Source organism: Ips typographus, linkage group LG16 (assembly GCF_016097725.1).
Source record: "Ips typographus isolate SLU linkage group LG16, UJ_Ityp_2.0, whole genome shotgun sequence".
NCBI classification, from domain to species: domain Eukaryota; kingdom Metazoa; phylum Arthropoda; class Insecta; order Coleoptera; family Curculionidae; genus Ips; species Ips typographus.
This window is the reverse complement of record NC_138437.1, coordinates 5,452,395-5,464,460: the sequence shown is the minus strand read 5'-3', so window position 1 is coordinate 5,464,460 and position 12,066 is coordinate 5,452,395.

The window sequence follows — 12,066 nt, the reverse complement described above, 5'->3', positions numbered from 1 at the left end:
AAATTTGTCCGGAAGAATTTTAATAGTGTATTGCGATTGAACTCCTAAAAGAGAGTAGGTTTTTTACATAGAAGGAGAGTAGGCATTTATATTGATGAAAGACAAAACTTGAATCAATATGTAAACGTTTTGACCGGAAAATGATGTTTTGCAGATAATTTAGGTACTCTTAATGGAATTAGACAGGATATCTATTTTGCATTAGTTGAGTCTCATCTGCTTTGTGAAGTGAAAAGAGATGTAGACATGTTTCAGAAGGATCCTGCAAGCAAACTCCAATATAATTTACTGAAAGTAAGTTTCTGATGTTAGTAATTACAGATAACTAACATTCAGAAAATTGCAACTATTATTTAGAAAAGAGATAACTAATACTATGAGTATTAGTTTCCTAACATAATGCTGCTATACAAAATATATAGTATCTTATTTTGTACTTGAAATATGCATGTATTTTTGTGTGACTTGTGTATACAGGGTGTCCGGTTAAGGGACAACCGTGCAACAGACAGAAAAAGAATGCTAATTGCATTTGTTTTTTCTTATTGGACTATTAGGACCTGCAGAACTAGAAACTGATCAATGAGAACATCGAAAGGATGTTCTATTAAAGTTGTCTGTAGTACAGCCTTTGTGAACTGCAAGTGAAGCTTTGAAAGAAATTGCGCAATAAATCCAAAATACTAGTTTGAATATAGATAACACCATAGGTTCGCAGAAGCACTCCCTGACTGGTTTCTAACTCAGAAACAGTAAATGTCAAGTTTGATTGGTTGAATGCTAACGTGACTGTTACGACGTTTTCCGACTTCTGGCTAATGGATGTATCTATTTCTCTGATTACTAGTTGGAGATTCCCTCTGTGAACAGACCTATTAACTTCTATTGTGTCCAGTTGCCATAGTTAATAAACAACCGACACAATGTTTGAATGACAATGATATGATAAGAATAAGGTGTCAAAAAGAAAGTGATGTTTTCAAACAATTAGGCATGAAAAACTTGTTGTCCAGTGAAGAAATTATTCTTGTGGAGAAAACAGATTATCTATATTATTGACTAGAAACGTTCAAATCATTAAACTAATTATGCAAGAAATGTAGTTGATGAATTCAGAGAGGTGTTTGGCAACATTGCAGCAAAATGTTCGCTTACTAGACTTTTTATTGTGTTTTCTGCCTTTGTCTCGGGCGTGCAATTATCAATGTTTCTCTGTTCGATACGTGGTTATTCTATGGTTGGTTACACACCTGTATCAGTTGTTTTAGTAACAATAAAGCACAATTAAAATACTACTAATTATACAACATTATACAAATTATATTTTAATAAATAATTCAAAATATGAAATAAATTTTTCTGTGCTAAAAGGACCAATTTATCATGTAGAAATATGTGAAGTATTTAAATTGGCAGTGATGCAAAACTCGTTGAGATAAACAAAATAATTATCTTGGCAATATGTTACTTTATGACAATGTCCTGCAAACTTTTCTCTGAAAAATCAGTTTGACATAGATGACTGTATTTGCAGTACCACAATCACCAACATAGTGAGAGTTGTTCAGCTGGCAAATGTGCTTTGATAAGTATCTGAAATCAGAATACGACACAAATAAGTAGCAATAATAAAGACGAACCTTGTTCTAATTATCTTAATTCCACTGTACCGTTGCAGCTGCCAGTACAGTTTCATCTGGTAATTTATGTCTATTACAATACCAGTAATCATAATATCTCAGGTAATTACCGCTATAAAACGTATTTAATTTCTATGTTCCCGCAACAGCCTGCTACCGGACTTCTTCTAACGGTTTTTTACGGTATTGTACCGAAATTTTTCATCAACCCCATTGGTTAATTAAAAGCAGCCGATTTGCATAGCAAAGCTTTGTATTAAGGTAAAAAGCAATTTTTGTGGTGATTTTCAGCTGCTCAGGAATCTTCGAGCCCTAAGGCATAATTCCTGTTCTCGAAGCCAGTTGACATTCGTAGCGGTCAAAGCGGCCGGTCATTACAAAGTATCAAAGGGCGTAACTTTGTCCGTTGAAAATAATCGAATAAATCATTTCGGTCTTCTAACTCTCTTAACGACCGTTCTCTATAATTAACTATATTACTTTTAGGTTAAAGGTATAAGTAGTGGAATCAATATGGTTTTGAGAAAATTGGACATAAAATATGTCAGTTGTCTCTTTAATTAAAAATCCTTTTGGTTCAAGTGCTTTGGTTAGAGTTATTGTATTGTTATGTAACGTTGCAACCTAAAATGCGAGCTTGAACATCGAGAAGCGACCACACCTTAACATAACAATAAATAAGCAAATCGATAGTTGTCAATATTGTTTAAGGTTATTGCTCAATTCGTGATTCGTTGTTTATATAAAGTTGGATCTGCACTGTGAGTATTTGGTTGCAACATGCTTATTTCGTTACTGCGCTTATTCAATTAGTAACAATCAAATTCGGAAAAGAGATTGAAGCAAATTGATGATTAAACATTGGTGGTAAAAAAATTAATCTCACACGTGGATTTTAAAACCAGTCTTAATTAATTTTGTTTTGGGGGTAACTTTACGTTTCAGCTTGCAGTAAGAAAATTGCAAGAGAACATCTTTCTTATTTCTTTGTCATATTGCGCCTTTGCCAGTTCAAAGGCGATATAATTATGAATTCCAGGGCCCTGGGCAAGCAAGCGATGTACAAAGTCAACGATGTACACGAACTTTTAATTAAAACAAACTGACAAACTCTTGTATGCAGATCAAAGTGGTTTGGCGTAATATTTTTAAAGGATGTTTTTCATAACTTTCTTTACCGACTAGTTAAGGTAAATTTTTGTAAATTCAAGCACAAGGAGTTATCGGCTTAAGTGCAGTGCGATGTTTTGGTAATTATAGAGATAAAAATCTCTTCATTCAGTGCACTAGATAAGAGTTGCTCTTGTTGTTTTAGCACTTACACACAAACAGAATACCTTTGATTATCAGAACGAAAATTCTGAGAAAGTTTTTACACGGGCTTTAATAGGATGAACGAAGATGTAGACTTATGCAAATCGTAAGACAAAATGTTTGTAACAGTTTCACGACAAGGATGTTAAGCTAAAATATGTAGATCAAGTAATCTTTATGGAGTCCTCACGCTCGCATTGTGTCACTGTTACATTGTCACGGAAACATTTTTTTCAGACACGATCTTGCTTATTTAAAATGCATCCTTCTGAAAACATCGTTTAATTATAAACCTTTGACCTTTAAATGTTTTGTTTCACTGCCTTAGAACTTGACAAATAATAGGGGAGACATATTTCTTCAACCAGCTGAACATCAGGGTTTGCGAATGACAGGAGCCCAATTTTCTTAAATATTGGGTTTGCCCTCATATTATAAAGCTATGTTGGGCCCTATCATTACAGAAAACAATTCATAGTTCGTAATTATGTACAACTGTTGGAATGATTTAAAGGTGATTAATCATTTTGTCAAAATTTAATCGCTCTAAAGACCTTTGGAGCAAACGGTCTCGAGTCGAAAAATTCGTAATTATATGGGTCCTCAAAAATGTTGGCCTGACTAAAACACCTTTACGATTCGAATACTTTTATGTTGATTCTTTTTGATGTTCTTCAGTTATTGGGAGTAAGATAGAAAAATGTCTGTACCAGTCTTCCCCACAGAAGTGTGTCCCCACTATTCTGCTAATGGTACTGTGTTGGACTCCTGGATCTAGTCTAGAAAAGGAGTAAATAAAAAATGAGGCAAAGTATTGTGAAGTGACTTTTGGCGACCATAAATTGTAATATTACATCACACTACATGAAAGAGAGACTGGCTGTAATCTGTTAGGGGTTGTACAAATCACATAAACTCACTAAGGAAACTAGAGGACAGTGATCCCAGTCAACGATGAATTGTTAAATCTGAAATGATGAAATCTTTAGCCTGGATACTAATCTACAAAAGCTTTAATTACTTGCATCTAAATGTTTAATTTCCTCTAGATTAACAACAACAAGCCTTTACCTTACCATCATGCTTGACCACTCTCGTTAATTCTTTTAACCCTCAAACATTATATCACCATTTTATGGTTATGCTATTTTTTTTATTCACCTTATGACTTTCATAATTAATAACTGTCAAAGATAATAAATAAAATCGATAGTTTATCGCCATTATAGTCACAATAATTACTTCAAATACCCAACTAATATCGGTCATATATCTATAGTTTGTGTGATTTACAAAGTATAGTATACGGAACGGCAAGAGGCGTAATGCATTTGCATAATCTCTTAATGAGTCAAGTTCATCAGAATCGTGAGGTATATTATGAATATCTGCATTAATATCTTACAAATTGTAAAACAACAACAGCATAGTAATAAATTTGCATGTAAATGAATTAAATTCTATTTGATGGCTATTACTCATATATGCGACGGGTATTACCTGGGATATTGAAAGGCCTTTCGAATATGTCTTATTCTGTTATATTTATTGCTTTCCCGACTGCACTAAATCTAATTTGTTTACACAATTCACCGAACCTGACATTCAGAGTGACTTTTGAGCCATTTGAACGTGACCTCTTCATTTTTAACTCTAAAAAGATATGTTAACTAGATAACTAACACGCAATTTGTGAAGGGATGACGTCCGTACGCCATCAAATTGCAAGTACCATTCCAACATTAATAAAGTTATGTTCACATTCATGTACATACAATCTTTCAGGAAACCTGTAGAGACCTTCCTATATCTAAAATGTTTCAGCAATCCGTTAATAAATCACATTGTTTTAGGCAACGCCCTGTACACAATCGCTCAAACTTAAGACATGTCAAACGTGACTGACGTTTACCCATTGCTGATTGCACTGGTTGCTTTAGGCTCATTTTAATACACAACCTATAGATTAGAGTAGTATGTTATACAATAAAGCCTTCATGTAACAGCGATTGTTGAAAAAAGTATTAGAATGCATTTTACAGCCGCCATTCGAAAAATTATAATGACTAACGTATTGAGATAAGTGATATTAATAGAACGGTCTTCAGTCTGAATCAATAATCGATAAGTTTCAATTGCCAACCAAGCACATTACTAAAGTAGGTTTTTAAATTTCCTAAATTTCTTAATAATAAAATAAATTTCTAATTAATCGTCTTGTGTTGCAATTAAGTGGACTATTTTCATAGACTGGAAATTGTACTGGAAAATTACCTGCTGTCCTGCAAATGGTGGATTTGCAATTATCATATTATTGAAATGTAAATATTTTACTCAGGTCATGGTTTATAGCATGAGATAATTACAAAGTATATGTTTTTGCAAGGCAATATGTAATGTATACAATGATTGACAAGTTGATAGTTAAATAATACAACTTCAAGAATTGAATTAAGTTAGTGCTTCAAATTTAGAGTTAGCTCTAAATTTGAAGATATCACTAAAATCACCTGTTTTCGATCAGTGGAAACCAAATCCAGACGTTGGAGGCTCCTGAAATATTGTGATGAGTCCAAATATGTGATGTTATACATGAAGGCTCATACCAAAACTAGCAAACATTCTTCTGTTCTTCTTTTGTGACGCTAACAGAACTTAATTCATCTATAACATCGATCAGTTAGTCTTTTTGCACTTCTTAAAATAAGGGTAAGATTTGTACACTTTTATAAATACTGCCATTAACTTCCATTTGTCAGTTTCTTGTCATGTTTTAGAATTTAAAGAGTTGTAATATAATACATTGGAAAGAAGTACATATTAGCTATTATTATATAATAGGTGTTCAAAGATATACACATAAATAACTTTCTAAGATTTGGATTTGAGTTGTAATAACTATGATACCTCTGAACTTTGTAAACACAGAAAGAAAAAACGTAAGTTACGTGGTAACTTTCTTGCAGGATGGCAACATTGTGTACAGAGTTACAGTAATTTTAGAACCCCCTAAAAAGTGAACCAGTTAGGTTTGTTGTTTAGGCACGTTCTGCAACAGAAAAAAAAACAAACAATATAAAGCTATTTTGGTCGAGTACATTTACACCGAAGATGTTAACAACTTTTTCAGTTTATTAAATTTATCCTTACATATCTTTTAGTGATTTAAGTTATGGTACTAAAATAAGCTTTTTTTTTGGAAATAATATACATAGTTTAGTGCTAAACTAAGTTTTCTTCTCCTAATATTGTCAAATCATGTTGATAATGTTCTTATATGAAAAGCAACTTAAGCATTAGCTGAACCGTGTATTATTTTAGAATCTAGAATCTGCAATTACTCGTTCATTTATCACGGACCACCCAATATGCTGACATTATTTACTAATACATTTTAGTGTTATATTTAGCTTTAAGAATTTAATGTCAACGTTATAGGAAGTGCTCGTTCAGGGGGGTCAGTTGAAAAATAATCAAAGTTGTCAAAACTTAATGCATACAGATAAAATGACGACAAAGTAGAGATCGCAATTTAAATTTCAGACTGTAATTTAGTTATTTTTGAGATGCTTTGTAGGAGTTTGTTAATTTCAAAATAAACTAGAAAAAGGAAATAAACCAGTTTAAACTGTGCCAAACTATTTAACATAGAATCTGATATACACTCATCCGCAAAATTGAGAAACCGAACGGGCGATTTATCATTAAATTTTCGTAATCTTGCCTTTACGGTATAATGCATCATTGCTAGTAAAAATATTATCTATGTTATTTATTTATGTTACAAAATCTCTATACCATTGTGCGAAGGAATAAATCAAGTTGCTCTTTATGTACCTTTGAGACATAAAATCCATTATAATATCTTACAATCTTTTGCGTGGGCGCTAATCATAACAAATGGCGATGGTAAATGAGTGTCTCAGATAATTTCAGATGCGTATGATGAAAATTAGATTGCAATTTCTGAAATTAACTAGTAATGTTAAAACAGCAGGAAAATAATCAAAGTCAAAACAATCGCTAATATAGGTATACCTTGAGAAAGGTGTGCAGTGATTTTTTTTTAAGTCAAGAACTCAAATAACGATTTGCACACCCTGTTTTATAATAAATGGTTTTGACCAAACTGTGGTCTGGTTGTAAGTTACATCACGTTAGCGCCTTGATAATTATTATCCTTCGGTTGGGCATGGTCTATCGAAGCGATCTGAGAGCGTGTGAACCGGTGAAAGTGCTAGATGACAGTACCGATCCGAAGCAGTACCGGCTACATATATGTCTATGGGTAATCACCGTGATTATCCGAGGTACTGCCTTGGTAGTACCTGCACTGCTGTGTTGTAGCTGTACTTTTGCGGTGTAGAAGTTGATGGTCATATCATAGACACACACGCATACGTTCACAACACTTCGTGTGGTACTAGTGATAGTACAATGTTCTTAATGAAAATTTGCGACTATGCTGAACGGTCACATTTTCTGCATTCTCAAGATTTAACGAAGCGTTGGCGAGCATACCTCTGTATGTTCAATTACTACTTTCCTGGTCATAAACTCATAAAATCGGGGGAAACACGGTACTTACGCCTTTCGAATTTGAGGCACACAAATTGTCACCCAATACATTTTTCAAAGGTCAAGTTTCTAGGTCAGACCATCATGATTATCTATATAAGTTGTGATTACCCTGTCATGCAGAACGGAAATGTGACGACTGTCAATTGAATAAGGAAACGTCGTGAGTTATTCATGATAACCGACTATATGTTTTAGCACACTAACTTTCTCTCTTTTGTCTGTTTAACTTCATAGAATTGTCCCATGCCTTGCCCATTTAAGTCTTTGATCAATAGTCCGATGGTAATTTAATAGTTTTAGTGCCAAACCGATGTTATAAATTTTACTGCCAAGCAATAAATAGTCAAAATTGTACGACAATCGTTTCGAAATTAGGACACCAAATTAATGTAATTTATTCTGGGTGATGTTATGGAAGTCTAGGATGATGTAACCAGGCTGTTTTAGTTCTTTGGTATGACATTTTTGTTTATTGCATACAACCAGAATGCAACCCTTACAAAACTGTTACTACCTTAAAAAAAACTTGTCATTCATGGAACAAAGACAGTTATGAGTAGCATCAATAATCAAGGTACCCACATGTAACAGACACCCGCTTTTTTTTGTAAAAAGTAATACAGCCTCTCTTCACGCACAGAAAATTTGCAACTTTTTCCCAAACATAACAAGCTTCAAACCATATTTCAAAACGACAAAATGTTTGCATTTCGTCTTCAGCTGCATTCGAACCAGGATTTAAAATCTGCGTGTCATCCACATAAAGCAGCATAAGAGAATATGATACTTTGACTACGTTTATATTGTCGACTTTTAATCCGATCGACAAAGCGGATTGAATTAAGGATTAGTCAGTCGAGTATTTATAGTGTAACTTACATTTGATAATTTTGGAATATTGGATGCTTTCGAAAGATCCGCAAGGATCGAAAAAAGATGACTATTCATTTTTTAATTGTTACCTATCCTCAGGAAACCTACCTTGTCACAAATCAACAAAGCCCTAAACCTGTTTCCCATTAACAAAAACAAAACTCAAAAAGTTTGGTAGTTTGAATTTGAGATTACCAGTACATACTTTAATTAATGTGACAATGTGAAGTCAATCCTGTTTACATCATCTATGGCATGGACATCTCAGTTTTAATCAGATTGATCAAATCCTATTATTTTTTAGGATTGTTTGTTGTCATCGACGATTTTATGGCGGTTTGCTTGATCGTATTGAATACGCGGATTCAATTTGCTCGATATAAACGTAGACATTGTCTTAGATGTCAAAAGTGTATAAGATAAACCGAACATTTATACAGAGATACATTTTTGCTCTCTTCGACATTTATTTGATCTGAGGAACTTCTGGTTAAATCTATCTACCACTGGATTGTATACGAGAATAGTCAGCATTGAGTAAAGAATGGGAAGAATTCAGGAGCTTTTGCCAATCTAGGCTCACTGTAATTAAAGACACCGAAGAGCCTCAGAAAACACTCAACAACCCAACCTATCGTGGTGTTGCCAACTCATAATGGAAAACCAGACATGAATGTAGCTGTTAAGGTTTAATCTATAAGCAGGTTGAGGCAGAAAAATAACGAATTCTGCATCATTAGTTATGAATACTATGACTACTCATTCCACACAGGCTTTGATGAGTTATCATGTATGCCCTAACGTATTCCAATGGAAGAAAAGATATCTTAATTTAAGATAATTATTTAGGATATCGGATAGGAAATTCAATGGAGATTCCAAAAATGTGCATAAAACAGTCATTTTCTCATTTCAAGTGGGTTTTACAATCAATTTTGTCTCTGACTGTCCTTTCAAACTGTGTTTCTGACAGTTCAAACTTTGACATCGCTTTTCTCTCTGACTGTAACAAATCTTGTAGTGTTTTTCAGGTTATTGGGTAATAAATTTAATGAGGATTTCAAACATATGCTTAAAACAGTCATTTTCTCACTCCAACTTGGTTTTACAGACGATTTTGTTCTTGACTGTGCTTTTAAACTGTGTTTCTGGCATTTCAAATTTTGACATCGCTTTTCCCCCTTAACTGTACCAAATCTTGTAGTGTTTTTCAGGTTATTGAATAGGAAATTTATTGAGGATTCTAGAAAAGTGCTACAATCAGTCATTATCTCCCTCCAAGTGGATTTTACAGACGATTTTTTCCCTGACGGTTCTCTCAAACTGTATCTCTTACTGCTCAAAAGTTGCAAAAATCAGGGTTTAGATAAAATTTCTTGCAGTATTCGATGCCAAACCTGTTTCTGAGATTTATGACAGTCGTCAGGTGGCTGCTTAGCTAAATTATCCTCCAGAAACCACGTGATAAATGTCACTAATGTCAAAACTGGTAAAATGTTTCCTTGAATTTGCAAGAATTAGTTACTGTGAAAAAAAACTCTTTGACATAAATACCCTTCAAAATTTACTTTGGAGACTGCAAGAAGAATTGACATTTGGATGAACTGCTGCTAGATGGTATAAAACTCAAGAAATGTCACTTTTCACCTGGGACCAGTTTAATTGCCACATATCACATCATTTTTTAAATATGTTTACATTTTTGCGTTAAGTAACAGAGCTTGAAATTGTGTTCCGTAATCAAGATTAATATAATCCTAATTTGAATACAAAATTTCCTTATAAGAGAAGCCGTTGACTAATTTAGTACCTTAAAAAGCCCTTCAAAACCCAGCAGCGCCCTGGAAAACATCCGTGAGTCTCGGGATGTTAAGGACTGCGTTCGAAAGCCTGTATTGCCCATTAAGGCAGCAGCATCTATTTATCTTTTTATGCGCAATTACTGGATTCATAAATGACTAATTACTTGGCCACAACTGTTCAACAGAGGAAAACTTTTTCCAACCCTTAAAGACGATACGATTTATGACTGGATTTTTTTGACACAAAATCTATATCTGTTTTTTTCTTTCGTTCAGGAGCCGGATACTTTGCATAACTCTGAGATAAAACACCGGTTGGACCAGCTAATTTAATTTTTAATTATAATATACGAACTGTTGAATAATAATAATTAATTTGCGACATTTATGTTTTACCAAATTAGAAACCGTAAAAGGACCGCCTGTATAAAAAAGTAGTTATAGTGTCACCTATAAAAGACCAGTTTCACAGTATTGCAATAGTTTTAGGAATGTTACCTTGATATATGATATCAAACTTATTGCATAACAGCCAAGTCCCCCCCTGAAAGGGCTTAAGTAGAGAAAATCTTATCGGCCCATTAACCATCCGTGTAATCCGAAAAAACTTTTAAACGAACTAATAAAGGCGTTAATAACACGGTGAAAAATCCAATGCTTTTTAATTTAGGTGACATTAGCATCTAATTTTATGAACTTTCCACTGCATAAACGTATAAGAGATGTCGAGAATTACGCCCTAAACGTCTCTAATAATGACAATACCCTACCCTGCGAATTTTTATTAACAAGGGCGCCAAACTTGGAAGTTTTTTTATGACACCACAGCCTCTAACTGATTTTGTATTAGCCGGAGTCTCCATAAATCCTAATTTCAGTTAGGGGTTGTCGCGTTATGAAGTTATAAGAAAAATTTTGAATTTATATACGTGGAAAAGAAAACTTTCGCATTAAGCCGCATCCTAAAATACCTTACATAAATCATGCCCGTATAACAGTGTACAATTATTCCTGGGCGATAGTCAGTAAACACAAAGGGTTCTTTAATAAAGTGTTCTGTCGATTAAGCTAATCTATATCTTTAGGGTTAATATTCGGGATATCACTTGTGTAGTTAGAGCCAGATGTGACAACCAATTTCAAATGATACGTGAGCGATAGGTTATATTACCCTGTGGGATCTCCGACAGCTTGCAGAAAACGTTCAGTTGACAGACACTTTAACTTGAACGATGACACTGTATAGACACAACCAATTACTTTCCAGCTGAGTTTCAATTTCCGATACTTTGCTTTAAATAATCAGGACCGGCTCGACCCCGGTTGTTACTATTAAAATACTAAAACTGAATTAGTTTCATTTGAAATGCTTTATAGTGATACAATTGAAATTCATAAAGAGGGTTTTTTTAATTAAAAAGCTGTCTGGTCACTGGAAAAACTGAGACGAGAAAAATTTGTCTTGGCGAATTAAAGGGAAGGGAAGCACTTAAGACGTTCAAGAGTCTTAGCCGAGGCTTGCGGTTAATTTTTTGAATTAATTAGCGAAATAAATTGTGCTCCAACGAGATTTTAATGACAAAAAATTAAGATTGTCACAGATGCGGATGTATAAATTGATAATTTCGAAGATATATTGCCCTTGTTAGAGGATGCCCTTTAATTACAACTATGGCTTAGAGGGGATAAAAAGACGGATTAGGCAGAGCGGCGAAAGGAATTGCCCACTTTTATTTATGCTCAAATTTTATTCGACTTTGGGACTAATTAAAGACATTCTCTGATAGCATTTATCACTGTATGGACAAACAATTGGTTAAAACCAGGGATGGGTAAATGTATGTATAAAATATTAC